Source organism: Schistocerca gregaria, chromosome 4 (genome assembly GCF_023897955.1).
Source record: "Schistocerca gregaria isolate iqSchGreg1 chromosome 4, iqSchGreg1.2, whole genome shotgun sequence".
Classification (NCBI taxonomy): Eukaryota; Metazoa; Arthropoda; class Insecta; order Orthoptera; family Acrididae; genus Schistocerca; species Schistocerca gregaria.
The window spans coordinates 764012291-764025750 of NC_064923.1; positions in this window are offsets into that span (position 1 = coordinate 764012291).

Here is a 13460-nt window from a genome sequence, read left to right on the forward strand (position 1 = left end):
CTTCTCCTTATCAGTGTTCTCCACATATTCCTTTCCTCTCCGATTGTGCGTAGAATTTCCTCATTCCTTACCTTATCAGTCCGCTTAATTTTCAACATTCGTCTACAGCACCACATCTCAAACGCTTCGATTCTCTTCTGTTCCGGTTCTCCCACAGTCCATGTTTCACTACCATACAATGCTGTACTCCAGACGTACATCCTCAGAAATTTCTTTCTCAAATTAAGTCCGGTATTTGATATTAGTAGACTTCTCTTGGCTAGAAATGCCGTTTTTGCCATAGCGAATCTGCTTTGATGTCCTCCTTGCTCCGTCCGTCATTGGTTATTTTACTGCCTAGGTAGCAGAATGCCTTAACTTCATTGACTTCGTGACCATCAATCCTGATGTTAAGTTTCTCGCTGTTCTCATTTCTACTACTTCTCATTACCTTCGTCTTTCTCCGATTTACTCTCAAACCATACTGTGTACTCATTAGACTGTTCATTCCGTGCAGTAGATCATTTAATTCTTCTTCACTTTCACTCAGGATAGCAATGTCATCAGCGAATCAAATCATTCATATCCTTTCACCTTGTATTTTTATTCCGCTCCTGAACCTTTCTTTTATTTCCATCATTGCTTCTTCGATGTACAGATTGGAGAGTAGAATTCCTTAACTTCATTGACTTCGTGACCATCAATCCTGATGTTAAATTTTCTCGCTGTTCTCATTTCTACTACTTCTCATTACCTTCGTCTTTCTCCGATTTACTCTCAAACCATACTGTGTACTCATTAGACTGTTCATTCCGTTCAGCAGATCATTTAATTCTTCTTCACTTTCACTCAGGATAGCAATGCCATCAGCGAATCATATCATTCGTATCCTTTCACTTTGTATTTTTATTCCGCTCCTGAACCTTTCTTTTATTTCCATCATTGCTTCTTCGATGTACAGATTGGAGAGTAGGGGCGAAAGGGTAGAGCCTTGTCTTAACCCTTCTTAATACGAGCACTTCGTTCTTGATCGTCCACTCTTATTATTCCCTCTTGGTTGTACATATTGTATATGACCCGTCTCTTCCTATAGCTTACCCCTACTTTTTTCAGAATCTCGAACAGCTTGCACCATTTTATATGGTCGAACGCTTTTTCCAGGTCGACAAATCCTATGAAAATGTCTTGATTTTTCTTTAGCCTTGCTTCCATTATTAGTTGTAACGTCAGAATTGCCTCTCTCGTGCCTTTACTTTTCCTAAAACCAAACTGATCGTCACCTAGCGCATTCTCAATTTTCTTTTCCATTCTTCTGTATATTATTCTTGTAAGCCCTTGCCGTCTTTGGAATTCTCTGGATGATGCTTTTCCGAAAGTCAGATGGTATGCCGCCAGACTCATATATTCTACACACCAACGTGAATAGTCGTTTTGTTGCTACTTCCCCTAATGATTTTAGAAATTCTGATGGAATGTTATCTATCCCTTCTGCCTTGTTTGACCGTAAGTCCTCCAAAGCTCTTTTAAATTCCGATTCTAATACTGGATCCCGTATCACTTCTAAATCGACTTTTGTTTCTTCTTCTATCACATCAGACGAATCTTCATCCTCATAGAGGCTTTCAATGTATTCTTTCCACCTACCTGCTCTCTCCTCTGCATTTAACAGTGGAATTCCCGTTGCATTCTATATGTTACCACCGTTTCTTTTAATGTCATCAAAGTTTGTTGTGACTTTCCTGTATGCTGAGTCTGTCCTTCCGACAATCATATCTTTTTCGATGTCTTCACATTTTTCCTGCAGCCATTTCGTCTTAGCTTCCCTGCACTTCCTATTTATTTCATTCCTCAGCGACTTGTATTTCTGTATTCCTGATTTTCATCAATCAACTGAAATATTTCTTCTGTTACCCATGGTTTCATCGCAGCTACCTTCTTTGTACCTACTTCTGTGATGGCCCTTTTTAGAGATGACCATTCCTCTTCAACTGTACTGCCTACTGCGTATTCCTTATTGCTTTATCTATAGCGTTAGAGAACTTCAAACGTATCTCGTCATTCCTTAGTACTTTCGTATCCCACTTCTTTGCCAATTGATTCTTCCTGACTAATGTCTTGAACTTTAGCCTACTCTTCATCAATCTTATATTGTATTCTGAGCCTATATCTGCTCCTGCGTACGCCTTACAATCCAGTATCTGATTTCGGAGTCTCTGTCTGACCATGATGTAATCTAATTGAAATCTTCCCGTATCTCCCGGCCTTTTCCAAGTATACCTCCTCCTCTTGTGATTCTTGAACATGGTATTCGCTATTACTAGCTGAAACTTGTTACAGAACTCAATTAGTCTTTCTCCTCTTTCATTCCTTGTCCCAAGCCCATATTCTCCTGTAACCTTTTCTTCTACTCCTTCCCCTAAAACTGCATTCCAGCCGCCCATGACTATTAGATTTTCGTCCCCATTTACATGCTGCATTACCCTTTCAATACCCTCATACATTTTCTCCATCTGTTCATCTACAGCTTGCGACGTCGGCATGTATACCTGAACTATCATTGTTGGTGTTGGTCTGCTTTCGATCCTGATTAGAACAACCCTGTCACGGAACTGTTCACAGCAACACACCCTCTGCCCTACCTTCCTATTCATAACGAATCCTACTCCTGTTATACCATTTTCTGCTGCTGTTGATATTACCCGATACTCATCTGACCAGAAATCCTTGCCTTCCTTCCACCTCACTTCACTGACCCCTACTATATCTAGATTGACCCTTTGCATTTCCCTTTTCAGATTTTTCCCTACCACGTTCAAGCTTCTGACATTCCACGCCCCGACTCGTAGAACATTATCCTTTCGTTGATTATTCAGTCTTTATCTCATGATAACCTCCCCCTTGGCAGATCCGAATGGGGGACTATTCCGGAACCTTTTGCCAATGGAGAGATCATCATTCCACTTCTTCAGTTACAGGCCACATGTCCTGTGGATACACGTTACGTGTCTTTAATGCAGTGGTTTCCATTGCCTTCTGCATCCTCGTGTCGTTGACCATTGCTGATTCTTCCGCCTTTAGGGGCAATTTCCCACCCCTAGGACAAGAGAGTGCCCTGAACCTATTTCCGCTCCTCCGCCCTCTTTGACAAGGCCGTTGGCAGAATGAGGCTGACTTCTTATGCCGGAAGTCTTCGGCCGCCAATGGTGATCATTTATCAAAATTTAGGCAGTGGCGGGGATCGAACCCGGGATCAAGACGTTTTGATTATGAATCAAAGACGCTACCCCTTTTTTTTTTTGTTTTTTTTTTCTTCTTCACAGTACAAAATTTATTTTTTAATACAAATGAGATTCAATTACAAAATAGTACACAAGAAAACAGCTTATTGGTAAAAGTCTTACAAAGCTTCACCTTTGTGGTGCAGAACATAACAATTAAGCTCAAATTTTACACTTCAAATGGAAAATAAAAATATTACAAAAAAAGAAAAGAAAAAATCAGTCTGTGCATAAAATAACCTCCCATCTTTTTGGTTACTTTCATGGAAATGCGATGACAAAGCCACAAAACTGAAGTTGTACTAAGGCACTTATGCAATTAACATGTACAGAAATATGTCAATGAATACTTAAAGAAAATGGTGTTTCTACACACACTAATTATTAAGCTCAACAAAAATATAATCACAGCCTACAATGCTTATTTCACAAACTACTAACTACATTTTTTTTTTTTTTTGAGAATGCATAAAAAAAAAACAAGGCAGCCATGCGCAAAAGGTTGCCAATAAAGTGAACTAAAAAGGGCCATCTTGCTCGCCGCGGTCACATTGCTAGGCGGGCGGCCAGGAACGGGCGGTCGTCATTGCATTGGACATCACCAGCCACCAATCGTTGGAGCGCCCGGGGCCGCTGCACACAGTCAGAGACTGTTTCTGTTACCATAGGGGAATCGTGGAAAGATCACATCTACAAGTTAATGTCTTCTCACACCCGGCACACCCCAGCTGGGTGGTGGGTCCATGAATGACGAACCCAAATAGTTCGCAAAAAGGTTCCGGTAATCCTGTCTGTTCGTTAAGACCAGAAACTCGTCGATCATATAGTACCATAAATCGAGGACGTCTTTGTCTCCATCGCGGTATATGTAGTGTATCGCCATTCCTCGTACCCAATTAACCGCATTCATCCGGGTCATAGGGAAATAGACAGCGTCGGGATGAAAGAGTTCTTGGGGTAAAATCGAAACGTAGGGGCGGCGGAGCAGGAAAGCCAGGATCTGGCGGATCAGTTTCCAGCACTCACGCGCGGGGCCACAGTTCAGTCTATGTTAGTCCGTGTCTAACGTCGTGCAACGGGGGCACACAGGGTCGTCAATTAGGTGAATGGCATGCAGCCGTTGTCGGGTTGGAAGTTTCTCGTTAACGACCACATACCACGTCGACCGCACGAAAGTAGACAGGAACGGCGCGTGGATGGCTCGCCATACTCGTGGCCAGTCGACCGTAGGGTGGCGCCGTACAATGTCGTTATCCGGAGTCCAGTGCTGGAGAGCACTATAATAAGTCTTCGCTGTCGGATTCCGTCTCTCCGATATAACCCGCAACACATAGCTATGCTCTACGAAAAACGTTCTAATGTGTGACAGCGAGGGCGATAAATGTCCAACTGGTACCGGTGGGTACAGCGTACGTGGGGCCACTTCTTCAATCAGTAGGCCTGGGAGACTGGCTGTTGGTGAAAGCCAGAGTCGCCTCATGGAACGGAGATACAGTGCCAGCGCTCTGTGCTTGACGTGAGTGAGTCCAACACCGCCTTTGTCGAAGGGTAAAGTAAGCGTAACAAAACGGATCTTGAAAACAGCACCATCGTTCACCACGTGTCCAAACACTGCCTGTATCCTGGAAGCCATCGTGTCCGTTATTGGCAGTACATGGGCGTAATGGTTAAGGTGAGAAGCCATGTACACATTAACGTATTGGGCGCGTTGCAAAATGTTCAATGATCTGAATTTATTGAGACGAGCCTCTAAACGGAGTCGTCGTAAGACCATACGATACGTAAAGGCCGCCGTGCGTTGTATTTGTCGATGGAGTGATATCCCTAAACACTTGAGCATCGGGACCTTTGTCAGAGGTACGGCCAGACCTGCAGGCATTCCTCGTCCTACCTCCATGTAGCGTGATTTCCGAAGGTTGAGCACACTGCCTGCCACCACCCCATACTGGTGGAGCCAGGAAAACGCCGTGTGTATTTCGTCACCAGACCGTGCTAAGAACATCACATCATCGGCGTATGCACCACATCGAAAGGTTACGGAACGGAGGGTAAGTCCTTCTAAGCGTCGCCGTAGTCCGTGAAGAGCTGGTTCGAGGGCAACGGCGAAGAGCATGGCAGAAAGAGGACAACCCTGCCGGACGGACCTGTTGACACGGACGGGGGCGGACCGACAGCCGTTGATCATAATCCTCGTGACAGCCCCATGGATCAATCGAAGCACAACAGACGTCGTCAGACGCGGGACACCGATGTGTTCCATAACAGCACGCAGGAAACCATGGTTAACGCGGTCGAAAGCATGGTCGAAGTCCAGCGCAACAAGAGCGCCTTGGAGGCGGCAAGTTTGCATGAGCGCCACCACGTCTCTATAGGTGCTTAAAGTCGTAAACACATTAGTGTCGCCCCCGAGGCAGGTTTGATCAGTGTGAATGGCCGCCATTACCGTAGGTTTGAGCCTCTCACGGAGCATGCGTGTCAACAGCTTATAGTCTGTGTTTAGCATTGTCAACGGGCGAAAATCAAGAGGGCGACGGCCTCCGCCGGGTTTGGGCACAGGGATCAAGAGACCCTCAGTAAAGTCAGATGGTACCTGAAAATCGGCGTCCAGGAGTTCACTGTACATCCTGACCCACATTGGGCCCATGAGATCAAAGAACCGCTTGTAAAATTCAAGAGGGAGGCCGTCAGGGCCAGGCGTTTTGTTGGGAGAGCCACGCAACAGAGCCTCTTGCAGTTCTTCCAAAGTCACCGCCGACAAGAGCGTAGCATCATCTTGTAGGTTCCGAGAGACTGGTAGGTCAGATAGGACTTCCCTGACCCCTACATTCATGTGGGACTCCCTCTCGTAAAGAAGTTTATATGACTGTGTGAACGCTCGGACGATATCCATTTGTGCGTCAACGCGTCGCCCGTCCTCCGTCTCAACCTCGGTAATGAGCTGCCTCTTGCGTCTTCGGCGTTCTTGAATGATATGGTGGAGGGAAGGTCGTTCACCACGAACATCATCAGTCGTCCTCGCTCGCACCCGCACACCCGCAAGACGTACGGCGTTGATACGAAGCAATTGTGCCTTGACGCGTTGTACTGCTGATTGTCGCTCTGGCGACGGCGGTTGTACAGCCAGTTCGCGGAGCGCAGTATAGCAAAAATCAGTAGTCTCAGTATACCAGCGCGCTCGGTCGCGTCCATAGCTGACTAATGTTCGGCACAGTGCGGGTTTTGCACACCGTAACCACCATTGAAGTACAGAACGGTAGGCGGGTAAACGCCGGTGGCAAGTGCTCCATGTGGACTCGACTGCGCGTCTGCAATTTATCTCATCAAGAAGGGCCACATTGAGGCGCCACGGACACCTACTTCGGCGGACGCGCTGGCGGGGAAGGGTGAGAGTACACACATATGCGAGGTGATCCGTGAACGCTGCCGGCCACATCTCAGCGTCGACAACGGCCGATCGTAGGCCGCGGGTGACGTAGACTCGATCCAAACGGCTCGCGGAGTGACTAGTAAAGTAGGTGTGTGCTCGACGGTCGCCGTGTTGGATGATCCTGGTGTCCAACAAGGCCAAGTCCTGTACAAGTGCCTGGAGTGCCGGGCAGGTGGTATAGTGTGGCTCCTGGTCGGATGGGCGGAGCACACAATTAAAATCGCCGCCTACTACCAAGTGGTCGGTATTGCCCTGGAAGAGCGGGGCTATATCTTCGGCAAAAAAGGTGCGCCGTTCTCTCCTTTTGCCGGTGCCTGAAGGAGCATATAAGTTCACCAGACGTACTGTACCAATCGTGAGTGCGACCCCCCGGGCCGACGGTAAATAGGAGACATCAGTGGCCATTATCCCTTCCCGCAGTAGAATCGCCGTACCTCCGCCGCCCACATCTGCAGGCATAGTGTAGGCGTCATATCCGTAAGCATCGAGACAGAGTCCTGATCGGACTTCTTGAAGGAAAACAACGTCCAGATCCGCAGCGCGTAACGTATCCTTCAGCATACGGGTCTTGACATCAGATGTAATGGCATTGACGTTGATCGTGGCGAGGCGGTATGCCTGGTCCATCAAGTCTCGGGAGGTGACCATGGTATGACAGGAGGGCAGTAGTCGTGACGTGGAGCGCCGGTCTTGCGAAGTGCTAGGCAGCGACGAGAGGTGCTCATGCCGTCCTAGGCGTCTGTCGCCGGCCGCGTAGACGCTGCCATCGGCATCGGTGCATCGTCTTGGTTCTGAAACGCATCCTGCAACTCCATCTCCTGCGCCCAGTCGCCCAGGGACGTTGACACCACTAGATCTCGAGAGGCAGACGGAGGCAAGGGTGCATCCCCGATGTCGGAGCTGCGGTGATCTCCCGCATCCCCATGTGGTCCAGACCCAGCGGTAGTGGGAGAAGACAACGAACCGTGTGAGACGGTAGGGTCGCCTGTGTCGGCGCGGTGGAGCGGTTGAGGCACCTCGTCATCCAGCGGTGTCGCCTCGGGCTGTTCTACGTCGTCGGTTGTCTTGCGCCGCTTCTTATGACGCTTGGGTGATTTCTGCTTACGCTGCCGCGCCTCTGTTTCCGACGTAGGGCAAGGGGAGGACGCTGCATCCTGTGCTTCAACTTCCATCGCACCGTCGGCGAGCCGTTGTGACGGTGCGCCGGGGTCCGACGAAAGGACATCAGTAGCATCAGCACTGAAAGACGCTTGGGGCTCCGTGGAAGCTACTGCAGGGTCCTCCAAAGCTCGCACCAATACAGTGGGGTCGTCATATACAGCTGGCGTCTCCCGTCTCGCCGCCGCAACATACGTAATCGGCAGAGAGGTCGGTGTCGACGGACGAATCTGGTCGGTCGAGGGTGTCTGCGCGAGACGGCGTTGCAGGCATTCGGTACGCATGTGTCCCGTCTGGCCACAACCGGAGCAGGTTCTCGGCTGACCGTCGTAAATAATTATTGCCCTGCAACCAGCGATCGTGAGATACGAAGGAATATGGCGATGCAGGTCAATACGGACTTGTCGCACCCCGTTAAGGACAGGGTAGGTGTCGAAGGTCTTCCATTTTTCGGCCGTGTGGCCGAGAATTGTTCCATAGGGTCGAAGAGCAAGGGTGACCAAATCCGCTGGAACTTCAAAAGGGAGCTCAAACACGCGCACATTTTGGATTCCAAATCCAGCACGTTCAAGCGTCACCACACCCACGTTTCCGTCTGAGTGGCAGAACCGATAACCTGCCGTCGAGCGTCTGAGAAGTTTGTCACATGCTTCGTCGTCAGTGAACTTAAGATATACGACGCTGGAGACAATAGATAAGTGGATACCGATCAGCTCGTTAGGATCAACATGTACCACATCGCGTAAAAAACGCTCTACTTCGTGGGCCTTGGGTCTAGAGTACGTAGTGTCGAACTGCAGCTTGATCGTGGCTTTCCGATACGAAAGAGCCATCGTGTGTCAGGAACGTGACGGCAATACGTAACACTAGCGCGCCGGCGCGGTAAACAACAACACACCCGGAAACGCGACACGGAGCGGCCGGGACGTACCGCACCTCTCCACAGCCAAAGGCCGACTGACCCCTAGACCACGGGTACCCTTGTATAGATCCTCTATATACTCCTTCCACCTTTCTGCTTTCCCTTCTCTGCTTAGAACTGGTTTTCCATCTGCGCTCCTGATATTCATGCAAGTGGCTCCCTTTTCTGCAAAGATCTCTTTAATTTTCCAGTAGGTAGTATCTATCTTACCCCTAGTGAGATAAGCCTCTATATCCTTACATTTATCCTCTAGCCATCCCTGTTTAGCCAATTTGCACTTCCTGTCGATCTCATTTTTGAGACGTTTGTATTCCTTTTCGCCTGCTTCATTTACTGCATTTTTATATTTTCTCCTTTCAATATTTTTGAGACGTTTGTATTCCTTTTTGCCTGCTTCATTTACTGCATTTTTATATTTTCTGCTTTCAATATTTCTTCTGTTACCCAAGGATTTATACTAGCCCTCGTCTTTTTACCTACTTCTTCCTCTGCAGCCTTCACTACGTCATCCCTCAAAGCTACCCATTCTTCTTCTACTGTATTTCTTTCCCCCATTCCTGTCAATTGTTCCCTTATGCTCTCTCTGAAACTCTGTACAACCTCTGGTTCTTTCAGTTTATCCAGGTCCCATCTCCTTATGTTCCCACCTTTTTGCAGTTTCTTCCGTTTTAATCTACAGGTCATAACCAATAGATTGTGGTCAGAGTCCACATCTGCCCCTGGAAATGTCTTACAATTTAAAACCTGGTTCCTAAATCTCTGTCTTACCATTACATAATCTATCTGATAGCTTTTAGTATCTGCAGGGTTCTTCTATGAATACAACCTTCTTTCATGATACTTAAACCAAGTGTTAGCTATGATTAAGTTGTGCTCTGTGCAAAATTCTACCAGACGGCTTCCTCTTTCATTTCATAGCCCCAATCCATATTCACCTACTACGTTTCCTTCTCTCCCTTTTCCTACTACCGAATTCCAGTCACCTATGACTATTAAATTTTCGTCACCCTTCACTATCTGAATAATTTCTTTTATTTTATCATACATTTCTTCAATTTCTTCGTCACCTGCAGAGCTAGTTGGCATATAAGTGGTGGTGGTTGTTAGTGTTTAACGTCCCGTCGACAACGAGGTCATTAGAGACGGAGCGCAAGCTTGGGTTAGGGAAGGATTGGGAAGGAAATCGGCCGTGCCCTTTCAAAGGAACCATCCCGGTATTTGCCTGAAACGATTTAGGGAAATCACGGGAAACCTAAATCAGGATGGCTGGAGACGGGATTGAACCGTCGTCCTCCCGAATGCGAGTCCAGTGTCTAACCACTGCGCCACCCCGCTCGGTAGTTGGTATGAAATCTTGTACTACTGTAGTAGGTGTGGGTTTCGTATCTATCTTGGCCACAATAATGCGTTCTCTATGCTGTTAGTAGTAGATTACTCGCAAACCTATTTTTTATTCATTATTAATCCTACTCCTGCATAACCCCTATTTGATTTTGTGTTTGCAACCCTGTATTCACCTGACCAAAAGTCTTGTCCCTCCTGCCACCGAACTTCACTAATTCCCACTATATCTAAGTTTACCCTATCCATTTCCCTTTTTAAATTTTCTAACCTACCTGCCCGATTAATGGATCTGACATTCCACGCTCCGATCCGTAGAACGCCAGTTTTCTTTCTCCTGATAACGACATCCTCTTGAGTAGTCCCCGATTGGAGATCCGAATGGGGGACTATTTTACCTCAGGAATATTTTACCCAAGAGGACGCCATCATCATTTAATCATACAGTAAAGCTGCATGCCCTCGGGAAAAATTACGGCCGTAGTTTCCCCTTGCTTTCAGCCGTTCGCAGTACCAGCACAGCAAGGCCGTTTTGGTTATTGTTACAAGGCCAGATCAGTCAATCATCCAGACTGTTGCCCTTGCAAGTACTGAAAAGGCTGCTGCCCTCTTCAGGAACCACACGTTTGTCTGGCCTCTCAACAGATACCCCTCCGTTGTGGTTGCACCTACGGTACGGCTATCTGTATCGCTGAGGCATCCCGGTCAACGAGCAAACATGCCAACGATGACGTCAGGGCACGTATCAAGTGGGGTAGTGTTTGCTGTGTACATAGTTTCTGAAAGTGCAGTATGGAACATAGAAGACGCTTACCAGGTTCTTTGCGGTGGAGGCACATAGGATGAATGGAGCCATTTGGACCATTTAATAGAGACCGAAACTACACTCCTGGAAATTGAAATAAAAACACCATGGATTCATTGTCCCAGGAAGGGGAAACTTCATTGACACATTCCTGGGGTCAGATACATCACATGATCTCACTAACAGGACCACAGGCACATAGACACAGGCAACAGAGCATGCATAATGTTGGCACTAGTACAGTGTATATCCACCTTTCACAGCAATGCAGGCTGCTATTCTCCCATGGAGACGATCGTAGAGATGCTGGATGTAGTCCTGTGGAACGGCTTGCCATGCCATTTCCACCCGGTGCCTCAGTTGGACCAGCGTTCGTGCTGGACGTGCAGACCACGTGAGACGACGCTTCATCCAGTCCCAAACATGCTCAATGGGTGACAGATCCGGAGATCTTGCTGGCCAGGGTAGTTGACTTACACCTTCTAGAGCACGTTGGGTGGCACGGGGTACATGCGGACGTGCATTGTCCTGTTGGAACAGAAAGTTCCCTTGCCGGTCTAGGAATGGTAGAATGATGGGTTCGATGACGGTTTGGATGTACCGTGCACTATTCAGTGTCCCCTCGACGATCACCAGAGGTGTACGGCTAGTGTAGGAGATCGCTCCCCACACCATGATGCCGGGTGTTGGCCCTGTGTGCCTCGGTCGTATGCAGTCCTGATTGTGGCGCTCACCTGCACGGCGCCAAACACGCATACGACCATCATTGGCACCAAGGCAGAAGCGACTCTCATCGCTGAAGACGACACGTCTCCATTCGTCCCTCCATTCACGCCTGTCGCGACACCACTGGAGGCGGGCTGCACGATGTTGGGGCGTGAGCGGAAGACGGCCTAAGGGTGTGCGGGACCGTAGCCCAGCTTCATGGAGACGGTTGCGAATGGTCCTCGCCGATACCCCAGGAGCAACAGTGTCCCTAATTTGCTGGGAAGTGGCGGTGCGCTCCCCTACGGCACTGCGTAGGATTCTACGGTCCTGGCGTGCATCAGTGCGTCGCTGCGGTCCGGTCCCAGGTCGACGGGCACGTGCACCTTCCGCCAACCACTGGCGACAACATCGATGTACTGTGGAGACCTCACGCCCCACGTGTTGAGCAATTCGGCGGTACGTCTCCCGGCCTCCCGCACGCCCACTATACGCCCTCGCTCAAAGTCCGTCAACTGCACATACGGTTCACGTCCACGCTGTCGCGGCATGCTACCAGTGTTAAAGACTGTGATGGAGCTCCGTGTGCCACGGCAAACTGGCTGACACTGACGGCGGCGGTGCACAAATGTTGCGGAGCTAGCGCCATTCGACGGCCAACACCGCGGTTCCTGGTGTGTCTGCTGTGCCGTGCGTGTGATCATTGCTTGTACAGCCCTCTCGCAGTGTCCGGAGCAAGTATGGTGGGTCTGACACACCGGTGTCAATGTGTTCTTTTTTCCATTTCCAGGAGTGTATATGTCGAAGAACAGGATAGGGGCAACCACGTGTGACCTCAGGAAGATAGGACCGTTGTTTGGCTGCATGGGCAAGGCGATACAACCTTAGTGCTGCGCGGCAACTGGCATCTGACCTCACAGCATCGACTGGACCTGTTTCATCGAGGTGAACGATGTGCAGAAGGCGCCGGCAGTGTGGCCTTTATTGTCAGACACCTCCTGCGTCTGTACCTCTGACGTGTATTCCCAGTACGAAACCTCAGCGGGCCACGTGTCCGGTCGAACAGACGAACAGTGGACGAATGTTCTCTTCACAGGTGAGTCCCGATTTGGTCCGGAGAGTGATTCGCATCTGTAGGGAACGTCGAACGCGATTTCGGGAGCCAAACATTGTGGAAAGAGACCGACATCGCGGAGGATCCCTAATGGTGTGAGCAGGGGTTATGTTCACCACTGGAACGCCTCTTCATGAAACTCTAAGGGTGAGTCGTCAGGGTTTAATTGTTGACGGGTGTGGTGATGAGACCATAGGATCTCATGCGCGGTTGTTACGAGGTACTGCGGGTCCAGACTTCGTATTGATGGACGGTAATGCTCGTCCTCATACAGCACTGGTACATGATGTTTTCTTGGAAACGGAAGATATTCAACGCCTGGAGTGGTCTGCTCGCTCATCCGATCTGAATCCCTTAGAGCATGTCTGGCATGCACTAGGGAGACGGATCGCATCACATCAGCATCCACCGACCACTCTCCAAGACTTGCGAGCAGCTCTGCAAGAAGAATGGGCGTTATTGTCTCAAATTGATGACGTCATTCACAGCATACCCCTGCGTTGTCAGGCCTCTATTGCTGACTGAGATGGTCACACCCCATACTGAGAACAAACTGAGTTGTCGGAATGCGTGTGCAAATCCGTTACATCGCGAAAAAACGAAGACAATTTTGTCCAACGTTATGCGTGTTGCAATTCTGTATTTTATACATTATTTCTACTTTACTGTCACCTGTTTGCGCTGTTTTGTGGCAAAATAAACGCAAGCTTGCCAAATTTCCGACCGAGCGA